This window comes from Anthonomus grandis, chromosome 11 (genome assembly GCF_022605725.1).
Source record: "Anthonomus grandis grandis chromosome 11, icAntGran1.3, whole genome shotgun sequence".
Lineage (NCBI taxonomy): Eukaryota > Metazoa > Arthropoda > Insecta > Coleoptera > Curculionidae > Anthonomus > Anthonomus grandis.
In genome coordinates this window covers 21,704,653-21,717,693 of record NC_065556.1, presented here as the reverse complement: position 1 = coordinate 21,717,693, position 13,041 = coordinate 21,704,653, and the positions used below count along the sequence as shown (strand labels likewise).

Sequence of the window (13,041 nt, the reverse complement as noted above, 5' to 3'; positions counted from 1 at the left end):
ATATGAACTTTATAGTAATGAAATTTTTAATTTTCCTCAGAAAAGGACGAGATAAGCTCTTTACATCCAGTCCAACATAAAACCAAGATGACTTATTAGCATTTCGAAGTTCTTAGCCTCTGATACCTCTTGGTGAGACTCCAAAATCCATCACAATCCTTACGTAAATCTCTGGTTTATGCCAGTATCTCCAATGGACGTAACTCATTCATAAATTCGTTGTTTGTTGAGATATACTTTAAATTTCCTAGATTGCCTCGTAGGATCTCATCTATGGCCACAAATATCAGCTCCAGTTACAATTTTCTTTGAAAAATGTATTGGATATTTTTTTATTTAAGTCAGAAAAGGATGAGATGAACTTAAGCTCTTTAGACCTAGTTCAAGATGTGAAGCCAAGATAAATTAATTTTTGCCATTTCCAGTTCTTTGGCCTCTTATTAACCATTAGTTTAGAGAGACAAGTTTACTAGTGATTCTGTAAAATGTTTTATATTTTGGTCCTTAGTGATTTAGACCTTTGAAAAGAGCTGAAGATTTCAACATAACTAAGATATCTAGAATTTCTATATAGTTCGGCTGGCTTTACTATAATTATACTAATACTAATCATTCGGATATTCAAGTGTTTTTGTTTTGGTAAACTCTTCTAATGGATTAAATTTATTAATGAATTGTTTTATATATGTGACAGTGAATGATGAGTTTCTGTCTCAAGATCATGGATATGATGCATCATGAGATTCGATCTGCAGATTTTCTGCAAAAACACTTTCAGTAGAAGGTATTTATTTTTTTTACTGGAAAACCTTGCATCCACGAACAAATTTGCCAGGAATTCAACAATGTTACCATTTTTAATCAAAAATATTAAATTAAAAATCACGTATGGACACCACTGATAAGTATGATACACCACTGACATTTCAAGTCATAAAAGAGCAAAAATTAAAATTAATATAAAATTTGATATCAAAAATAAGTTTTTCCGTAAGGATACAATTGTGAAAAAAACAAGAATATTTAGAAATATGCACAAATATACTACTAGAGAACATGTGGATTTTGTACTAAAAGTTCTTACGAGTACATTTACGTCCGAACGTATAACAAATAATATTCTCCATTAAGCTTTTTAGCTTGTTAAGCTTTGTCACACAAAAATTCAATTAAAGAAATTTATCTATATTTCCTTATAAAAAAGATTAAAAATTACAATGTTAGGAGTAATTTAATCTAGAAGTTTATGTTTGTTTATTTTTCTTTAGGGACTATGTATACCTGTTGAAAATGTTTTTTTGTTTAATTTAATTTCGTACTTTTTTTACGTTATTGTTTTCTATGAATTTTAACACCCCGTATTTCCAAAATATATTGCAATACCCTACATATATATGTAGGTACAAACTTAAAGAAATGAAAGTCATATCCATTTAAGTTATGCCTAAAATATTAGTGCTTAGCTTAGCTTACACATGCCAATTAGTTATTGATTATTTACGATGAAAAAAAAAAAAACGAAAATGAATAAATCAAAACTCGCCGACCCCCACCCATCGGTAAACGTCACCGTGGCGCAATTTATTTGTTTGATTGACGCGCAGTTGTGGCCCATAAATTTTAAATAAATAATAGTTGTCGAACAAAAGATAGATTTGCTCTTTCAGGGGCCGTGCCTGTCAATGGGGGTAATGGTGAAAAATTATGCTCATATTTCTGTATTTGTGCGGGTTTATTGCTTAACGGTTGGATTTTTATTTTTAATGTAATTTTCTATTTACAGAAGGGTCCTATGGGTGTACTTTTTGATTATACATATGCTGGCCATAAATAAAACGTTTCTATTTGCAAACGCTTTAGGTGTGTCATAAAATGAATTTTTTTATGTGGCCTGCATAAAACTATAAGTAGACTCTTTATTTATTTTAGAAATTATTTGTTTTTTTCTTGTATCCCTAATTCATTACATGGTTATTCTATGTCATCAAGGAAATTCATTTATTTATTTATTCCATTAAATTTTCTATTAAATGTCACAAATTTACCAGAATATAAACATATTAAATGTTTAATAGGAGTTATCATATAATACAAAGCACTAAAATTAAAATAAGAGAGCAAACTCCAATAATAAGAATACATATAAAATCATAATATAGCAAAATACAATCACCAAGCTAACTTTTCAACTGAGTATGAAAACTTTATCAAAAAAAACCTAATTAAATGCTTTATAAAAGTCAGTATATCTGATATCTACTGGCCTACCTTCTTTGATTAATATAAGATTAATTAATTAATTAAACTTGTTGCATTGGATCTTCTTTATACAACTGTAGTTTTTAATTTTGTCCTTTCGGCCATTTTTAAATATATGGACAATAATTATTTATTTTTATTGGTCAGAAGGTACCCTAATAATAATATCATCTATTTGATGATATTATTATTAGGTTATAATTATTAGATTTATTTTTTCAGTTCCCTTTTTACTCACTTAGTTCTACTACCAACATTATAAATTCAATGTATTAGCTAAAAATTTTGAGCTAAATTTAAAATTATATAAGAATACGTGTATCCTATATTATTAAATTATGCACGATTTCTTAAATTTTTTTAGATTATATTATTGTAATAATTTTTTTGTTAGGCATTTTTTTACTCATCTGTGTTATTAATTTAGCTGCACTACTCACCTTATAATTTAAAAATAAAAGTAATGTCCTAGTAAAAAATGATGAGATAATTTTCAAAATTTATAGAACGTGCGTTCCACCTAATTAAAATGTGCATAAAATAATGAAAGTTATATTTAAGGCTAATTTTTGCTTTAAACTTTCGTAGCTCGTATTGCATAACTTAACTCTATATTAGAGTAATATCTTAGTTTAAAGTAATAGTATAAAACATTTTCTGAGAATGTTCGAGTCAGTTTTCATTATATTTTAGATAATTTTGTAAATAATAAAATGTCAAGGGAAAAACTAAACCAATGTAGTATTAACGAGTTACAAACAAGCAACGCCTAATTTCAGGTGTGTTAGCCAGTACCATCTATGTATTTAAAATATAAGCCTTTAAGCATTTTGGAATTAAGGAAATAGTATTATAAATCTAACGTGTATTCACCTATCGGTGAATAAAAAAGAATAAGTTTAAATTGATAAATATTAAATATAACCTGCTGTAGCATGCATACAAACAAATAAGGAAATCTATGCTAAAAAAACGCAAAATAATCCCTTTTAAAATTTTAATAATCAGTGGACTCTTGTACAATAAATCTATATGACTAATAAGCCTAATTTCAGGTGTGTAAGCTTATGCAATTAAAACTAGAAAACTGTATTTTTACTTATTTTTGAAGGAATACTACTGCTATGATATATATGAATTGTTTATACTCTATTTCAAATGTAAATTGCAATTTTTAATGAAAACAGTTATATGTGTTAAAAAGAACATCAATTTTCTCAGCAGGCACGCTAGAAAAAAAAAGATAATTGAAAAAAGATAAACGCTTAAAAAAAAAGATAATTGATTAGTGCATGTTCTTTATAGTTCACTTATAATGATGTCGGAGCAAATAGGTGATGAACAATTACCCATACCTAGTTCAAAAATTTATTGGTAAAATTGACCTTTAAAATTAAAACAATTAATTTGAAAAATTAAAGTGAAGAGCTCTGTAACTTCTTGCCATGATAACGTCCCTCAGTCTATTATTCAATCTCACTTTCTTGTTAAAATTGCAATGACAAGGTATGCTGGGACATTTGTAAATGAAGAACAATAATATCCACTGATATTAGGACATAATTTGGTGGTAATTAAAAATCTTGTAATAAGTTGACGATTTCAAAAATTTTTGTATGCATATTGATAATCTCGCTCAAAGGCGCCATCAACCAAACTGAAAAAAATATGATTGTTGTAAAACTGATAAGTTGAGAAACCGAGAAAACTTACTATGAATCTCAATGGAATATATTCCTAAAGAATTTTTATCTTTTTTTCTTCTTGACTTCTTTAGAACAAAAAAAATAGGCAACTCACAAAATTTGAGATCACACAATTGACATTGAATAACTCAGGTTTCTGTTTATTGTCTTTATTATGACACGTTTACACCACATCATTTTAATTTAGACGTAGAAGCATATTTTAAAACACAATATTAAAAGCAGGGTCATATCCACTTAAGTTATGCTTTATGAATGTAAAAATCATGTATGAATGTCAAAACCATATTTTTTCCAAAACGCATCAACACTACGAAATGTTATTCGATCCCAGAAGAGCAAAAATAAAATAAATCCACTCGTCTAATCGACTGCCCTGGCAAGTCGTTCGTCTCGCATTAGAGGACCCATAAATCGCCAGATAAAAAAAAAAGAAGAAACGGGCGACATTGTCGCTGTATGCAAATAAGGGAGCCCGCGAATTCCAAGAAAGAGGAGAAAGGGGGCGAGGGGGTAGCCAGAAGACGTCCCCAGCACGTGATATATGGGGCACCGGGTGTCACTCGAGTGATGCATGGAGACAGGCACTCTCAGACGACCCCGGCTTTGGTCTGTGCTTCAAGAAATACAACAACACTTTCGGTAATTGGGTATTGCGAATGGATAAGGTAAGTGTTTTTCACGTTTGTCATTATTGATTTTCTTATAGGTGAGTTAATTGAAGAAAATGTGTAGCATAACAATAGCATCTCATTAGTTTTTTTGATTAAAAGTAATTACGAAATATAATATAGACGTTCTCTCTAAGGAATGATAATCTTACTTTAAGAGTTATGTGTTTCGACAAAATAACTGGTCATTTAAAATAACATGATTTAAAAAATCAGTGCAAATGTCAAATTACCAATTGAAAACTAGAACTACAAATATATTTTTTTATTAATAAATTTTAAAAAATTTACACAGAAAAATATACTCAACAAGACGTATCAGAATTATTACTATTGTTGTATAATGTATACGACATAACTGAACATTACTTATATATAGGTGAATAAATATATCTTGCAGTTAGCCGATGACACCGTATTAATTACACATGCAAGATCTTGTTCAGAAGCTGCCAATCAATAACACACTCAATAAATTGAGGTCTGGTTTGGAAAATTACAGTTCCAAATTCATTAAAATATTGATGCCTCCACTCAATTCGAGCAACTTCATTTCAAATAACCTTACTCGACCAATCCATTAGACCATTGCCGACTGCTAAATATCTGAGGATTAAAATTTATACCAAATTCAGTTTATAGAAATACTCTAAAGCAATAAACAGAGTAAAGCATTTCCGAGCATTAATGTATAAAAACCATTTAATTAATATCAGAATGGCAATAAAAATTCACAAATCAATTTTCAGACCTATTTTAGAATATGGCCACAGAATATTTTTTAATCTCGGACTACCTGCTTTAAAAAAGATAACAACTGCAGAAACTTTAGTAACAAAAATGCGACACCCTCAAAACTCCCTTTTTAATCCAAGAGACGAACAGCTCAGAGAACATGAATTAAACTAATTTATCAAAAATTCATATTTACTTATTACGCATTAGATATAAACAATTTTTTTAAGATCATACCCATAAATGTTCCCAGAGATGGAACCGAATCCAAGACTTTGTGTGTATTAAATAGTCTAAATATCAACAAGAGATTTATGTCTGATGTTTCCTGCGTCTTTCTATTTTAGGCCACTTAACATCCATTAATCCATGTGAAATAATGTTGCGTCTGAGGATACCAAATATATAATCTAATACAAGTTTTGTAAAACCTAAATACGTCATTTCGAGGCATGGTCCATATATTACATCACAAAAAACAAGTTATGCAAAGAAAATATCGTATCATTTGATTTTTATTCCTAATGTCCCAATTGCCTGGAATCAAAGGAAACATTAAATTTTCCTGCCTAAAAAAATACAATAAAATGGCAAAATTAATATTTCAGTTTTAAAACCAAAGTACTGCGCGTCGTACCCTATTAAGTTATGCAGTTCTTAATCATAATAATAGGCATTTTTTTTTAAATATTGTAAAGTGTTAGTTGCGCCTCTTATATCATTCTTGCACAAAAATCAACCAATGGATTTCATCTACTTTGACTTTGCTAAGGCATTTGATGCAGTTCCTACGAAACGACTGTTGTATAAGTTAGAATATATTGGCCTTAAAGGAGGTTTGTTAGACTTCTTGAAATACAAAAACTATCGAGTGGAGTCCCCGAGGGCTCCGTTTTTGGCCTTTAGAACTACAATGTTAAGTGTCAATGTTTGCAGGCGACACAAAAATCTACGCACTTCCCTTAGTTTCTCACCAAAAGCAACTGCAAACAGATCTGTGCTCTATTTGGAAGTGGTGCAGCGAATGGTTACTTCCTTTTAACGTGGACAAATGTATAGTGTTACATCTCGGACTAATAGTAACTAAGGATCTCTTTTGGTCCCAGCATATTGCATCAACTGTGAAATTTCACAATTTTATTAAGTTGTAAAAAACACTTGTCTATATGGCCGTCTATTGGATATTAAGGTCCTGTATGGTTTATGTGTTCCAATACCAACCGACTGCAAGAAATGTTCAAATCTCAAGTTACTAACTTGGAAGGAACGTGCTGATTTTATTTTAAATTTCAGAATTCTTTATTATTATTGGAGCTGTGGTCTAGGAGAATTATTGAAAAAATAATTATGAAATAAAAACACGTCAAATGTTTTTGGCAAATAGAGTGTTCGATATTTGGAAGTCTACCTGTGCTACGTCTAGATGTTATAACTTCTGCTACTGAAAATTGTTTTAATAATCATCTGGACAGATTTGACTTTAGTTTATAGGGTTTTACAGAATTAAATTCTTAGCTTTTATCAAATACACCAATAAGAACAAAACTGTCTATAAATTTCACGTGTTTGTAATATAATATTTAATTTATAGTGCTTGTATATGATTAAAATCATATGTGTGATTACTTGGAACTTTTTATCGAGGACGTTGAGTAATTCATGGACACAACATGTGAACTTGACAATACATTTTTTTTCCAGGTAGTTGAAGACTTTAGTCTGCTTGTTATATTTTTTAAAAAATAATTATATTTCCTGGAAAAAATTGAATATGGTATATATGAAAGAATCTTAAAATGTTCAGTTAAAAAATCTATAGTTGTTTGCTAGTAACTTAATTAACTTTTTTCATCTCGAATTTTAATAGCTATGGTGTTTTCTGTTAAAATAGTCATATTTGTTTAATATGTAATGGTAGAAAAAATATTATAACAGAGTAAAAAAATAAATATAATATTGATGCGTTAATGAGTTGTTTTGACGAATACTATATCTGAAATAAAATAAAAATTTTGAAATTTCTTCCAGGCAGTTAATTAGCGAATAAAAAGGCACTTTTTATAAATTTTCTCTTCAACTGCCTAGACTGGTTTAATATGAAGTTATTTTACTTTTATGTTATTTTAATTTATAAATTTATTTTTATTTAAATAGAGATAATAAGAAATTTGTTAAGTGCACGAAAAAAGTTAAAAATTGAAAAATTTTTTCAGGCGACTAAATGTTTATTAGAACCTTACATTTTTATCCTCAACCGCCTAAACTGAACCAACATCAGGTCCTCTTTTATTTTTTAAGAATAAATAAAAATACAGATCCGTAATTGGTGTCAAAACGCTTATTAACACACTTAAAATATCAGATTTTTGAATTGTGCTAGTATTGTGTAATTTACTGTAAAAGAAGAAATAAAAAAAAATTAGTTTTAGTTTAAAAAAAAAATAATTAAAAAAAATTACCCAATACATACCACAACAAATTTACTTATGATACCATTCTTATCCAAATCTATTACATTTATTCGTATTAAAAAAATTGCTAGCCTATTAAAAAAAAAAGATTTTGCCTTTACAGATAATATGCCGACTGCATATAATTTTTTAATCGAAAAAATGTCCAGGAACCTAAATATCCGAGAAAGGTTCTTTGCTAACCTTCATTACAAAGTGGCCAGAACAAAGAATGTTGAATGTTGAATATGAACTCTTAGCAATAACTTGTAAAAAAACGCAATAAGTACCAAACCGTAGAAAAAACTTTAGAGCCATACTCATTTGTCCTGGTTAAAATTTATGAGCACCCAATAGAGCATCTCCCATTTAAACATCATTAAAAATTAATTACGTTTTATACTTTTGTAATTAAAAATCCTTTTATAATAAATAAAAACTTGCGGACTAGTAATAGGAGCATTTTACATTCGACTGCGTAAAACAAACAAATCTAATCAACCCAAGGTAAATTAGTAAAATAATAAACCCGACGTTATATCAGACGATAATCGGGTTGTAAATCAGTGAACTCGTACAACATTAATTATTTAATTTTCTTTGATATCTGCATATATCCAGATTCAATTTTGACATCTGACTGAACACCGGCACGGGGGTGTATGGATTTTATTGTTATTGTTCGGGGGTTATTCTCCAATATTAATGAATAAATTTATTTCTAGTTTTTGCTTATATAAGTGATCCACCTGCATTTATTCCCAGGCAGTTCAAATATTAAATACAAATTAATTTTCTCTGCATAACTTAATAAGGCCTTTTATTAAACTCGTGCAGATGCATTTACCTTAATTTTTTCTATGACCTTTCAGTACTTGAATTAAGGCCATGCATTAAAGAATTTTTAGATTGAATTGTTGCTCTAATAACTTCAACATGGCTTAACGATCCACTCAAGAATTTACACAAAAATTCACTAGTTAGTAATAAATATATGTATTTTTTTGAGAATATCCCGTGCCTGTTTGTAACATACCGAATTAACAGGTAAACGCAGGTATAAGATTCAAACGCAGACAAAATAAATACATACATACATACATACAAATTCCAATTTCATAGGTGACCGATCAAACTGATGCTTTAATATGTTACGCAAAAGGGCAATAATGAATCGTTTTGTGTTTTTGATCGGAGCACGTAATTATTCGATCTAATTATGTTCATACCCCGGCTCGGAAGTAATAAAAATATAAATTTCTCTCTTTAGTAATTAACTGTTAATTCGCTTCGGGAGGGCTTTGTAGTTAATTTAATAATTGTTTTGTTACACTAAGTACTTGAAATATATAATTATAATACGTGGTTTCATGATTTTACTGTGTTACAGTATACAGGTTTTAAATTAAATAAAAATACAGCATCGAATGATTAAATATTAGTTTTTACGTATTAGAAAATTTTTATATGAATATTGTAAATATATTAATTTTTTATGCATAACTTAATTGAAGATGATGGTCTTTGGACTTATGATGCCTTAAATTAAAAAAATATGTTACATTATTAAAAAACAAATATATTTAATTTAAATACTGTAGATTTTGTATTTATTTATGCTTATATTTCTTTGCATAATATAGTAGGGTACAATGCCTATAGCAAGTTATTTCTTTCGTCATTTATTGCACTTTCGAAGCTATTAAACTAAATTATTGTATTTATTACAGGCAGAGGTACTGATTTCCAGGCAGTTGGGTTGGGTTAAAATATCCAATATTATTTGTCTAGGTTTATTAGAATAGTTCTAGCCAATTTCGAACTTAAAATTATTTTTGCCACATAACTTAATAGGGTACACGGTACAGGCTTATAATATCAAAAAAATAATATTGTCGGTTTATTGATTTTTTAAAGCACTAAAATTAAATTTTTCTATTTATTCTAGAAAATCGCAACATTTGGAATAAAAATAAAAGGATATAAGATTTTCTCTGCATAACTCAGTGGATCATCATGTTTAATAGTTTCTGTGCATAATTTAGGGGTAATGAATGATATCCACTTTCCCATTATATAATTTTATTCCATTTGCAAGAACTAAATTCAATTTTAAATACAATAAAAAGTTAAAGCCTAAAAGTATGGTCTGAGTGTTTATTTCAGGCAACTGAAAATATTCCAAAATGGATTTTATTAAATATGTTTTTATTTTTAAAATTTTACTAGTCAATCATCTAGGCACTAAAATTTTAAAACAATAATTGAAATAAATTTTGTACTTAGAACAATATTTGAAGGCAATTTTAAATTAAATATGATTTTCTCTGCATAACTTAATAGAGCACAATACCCAGTATTATAAGACCAAAAAATTAATGATGGCTTTTTATTGTATTTTTCCTAGCAGTAAAATTCAACTTTTAGAATACAAATGAAATTTCCCTACATAGCTTAGTAGAACATTGTGCTCAATAATTTTATTGAAAATTAATCTTAATTATTTTTGTGCATAACTTAATAGGAGAGGATACCCATTTTCCTGTAAAATCATTTTATTGCATTTTTTAGCAGTAAATATTTTTTTAAATATAATAAAATGGTAAAACCAAAATGTTTCGCTAATAACGTTAAGGTTTCTGTAACCGTCTTTTATTCTTTTAGTATACTTCTTTATAAACTTAAATTAAATTTTCATGTTTATTACAAGCAACTAAGAATATATCAATAAAGGATTTTTTTTAAATTACATAAAGTGCTATTTTATTATACTCATCCAGCTGCTAAAAGTACATTTTATTGTCACTCAAAATATATTTTAAATAAATTTGAAAATTAAAATACTTTTTTTTTATTTATTTTGCCATTTTATTATATTTTACCAGCAGGTTAAACGAAAATTTTGGATTTATTTCATATTTTTAGACTGATGATGTCTTTAGCAGAAAAAACATGTTATATTATTAAAAAATAAATATATTTAGTTTAAATATTTATATCTGAATTATTTTCACTTTTTATATATTTAATGACCAGAATTTCTGTGACCTTCATTGGTTATTTTATTATAGTTTTTCAGGACTTTACATTTTCATTTTTTGGTGCATATTTGAGGCAACTAAAAATATTTTTAAATTAATTTTATCAACATTAAATTGTTTATTTGACCAGGCAATGTTGGCAATTATAATTTAAATTAGATATTATGTGCATAATTTAATAGGTTATGATACTCACAGTTTCATTATCTTATCTTATTTTTATTGTATTTAAATTTATTATACATTTCCAGGCAATTAAATTTAATTTATGTATACGACTAAAATTTTTTTAAATTAATTGTATTAAAGACGCTTTTTTTACATTTTCTTATTCTGAAATTTTATCATAAGTTTATTAAAATTCAAAAACTAATTCTGCTGTTTTATTGCTTTTCCAACAATGTTTGTTTTCATTTCAGGAATTTAAAACATGATAATAGAATAAAATTAAAATGATATCAGATTTTCCTTGCATAACTTAATAGGCTATAATATCTAAATTGTTAAAACTATTTAGTTTATAAAAAATATTGTTGAAATGATAATTGAAACATCTTTAATTCAAATTAAATGATTAAAATTTTTTCTCTGCATAACTTAATAGGTTATGACGCACAATATTATACTCTATTATTTATCAATTATTTTGTTATAATAATAAATCCACACAATTTGTGTGTTCACTTTAGAAAATTAAAATATTAATTTTATGCATAACTTAATGCATAACATGATTGACCGATTTCCCAAAAATATAATTTTATTGAATTTTCAAGCTGAAAATATTATTTTATTTAAAAAGATAAAACAAACATGTTCCGCCAATGACTGTGAGGTTTCTGTAACGTCCCTTTGTTCTATTTGCGTCAGTGGAGTTCTTTGCGAAAAATGAATTATTAGTGAAAGTAAACTGCAATAAATCTCGATAGCTGTCGCTCAGACCCTGATGTGGCGTGAAGCCGGCTGTTTCCTAAACGAAAACTTGAGTTATTTACGGGACTTTATTATACATGCTGGCTTTGCCATAATATACAGGGTCTGCTACCCCCAAAAAAACCATTAATGGATGGCGTGCAAATGCGGTAGAAAAAAAAATCGTATATAAATATATTATCGACTATAATAAACTACAGTTTTATGTGCTTGAAGCAAATTAAAATATATATATAAGAAAATGATTACATTGACAATGATAAACTTACAGGAAGCATTCAGATGTGGCATTGATTAAACGCATCCTTGCGCTTTTATGCTAAGAGTATAAATGCTAGTAAAAAATTGCTTCCTACAGGTTCTTACACGAGACAGAAGGAAATGAATTCTATTATTGTTCTCCACAATGTGCGATGTGTAAAATGCATGTATTATGTGGTGTCAAAGCGCATTAAGGCGTTAAATCATATTTTACATGCTCTAATAGCAAACAAAATTACTACCAGAAGGAATAGTGGAATTGCACTGGGGAATATTTATGAATATGAGGTTTGCTTCCAATGTAAAAATAAAACAAGGATGTTCTTGGGTTCTAATGGATTAAATGGGTGTTTTTCATTTAATCCATCTAAAATTTAAGCAAACTGTAATTTTTAGCCTAGTAAACTATTTTTATGACCAAACATGCTAAAAATATAGTTAAAGCATTTATGCAATAAGTTTCTGGGTTTCTTTTAGATATGTAAAAAGATAATTAAATAAATATTTTTAAGTTTGAAAAAAAAACCCAAGTCACTATAAGGTTTATTGTTGCGTCATATTCTTCACTTTTCGACCAGATTTGATCCAAATATTTAAATTTTCTCTAAATGATTTTTCTTCTTAAGATTATCATAGTTAAAGCACGAATATAATTAATTAAAATTTGGTTATTTTTAAAGCTGTTTTTGACAAAAATAAACTAAGCAATAATCTTAAAAATTGGCACAAAGATGTCTACAATATCTGAGTTTTTACTTTATGATACATCTTTTTTTTGGAGGTTTTCTAATAAAACGCTAAGACTTTTGTGGCAGGTTTAATAAATATAAAATATATTTTTTTTGGCTATTGTTTTAACTAAAAGACAACTATTAAATAATTAGCGTTCTTTAAGCACAAATTTTTGCTTCTAAAATTTTAACTTTACGAGGATTTCTTTAGTTTTACTAATTAATAAAACATTTTAAAATTTTGAATTAATTAA

General features: G+C 27.8%; 1 protein-coding gene and 1 long non-coding RNA gene across 2 annotated transcripts in view; both read right to left on the bottom strand.

The window, feature by feature from the left end:
- LOC126741979 (protein tiptop) overlaps positions 1-13,041 on the bottom strand; it is a 281,714-nt gene that overhangs the window by 213,528 nt on the left and 55,145 nt on the right. The window lies entirely within an intron of this gene.
- Positions 5,815-7,099, bottom strand: LOC126741981 (uncharacterized). Its single transcript, XR_007662452.1, has 2 exons — positions 6,009-7,099; positions 5,815-5,940 (listed from the first exon to the last, which is right to left on the bottom strand). It is a non-coding gene; the product is annotated as an uncharacterized LOC126741981 (long non-coding RNA).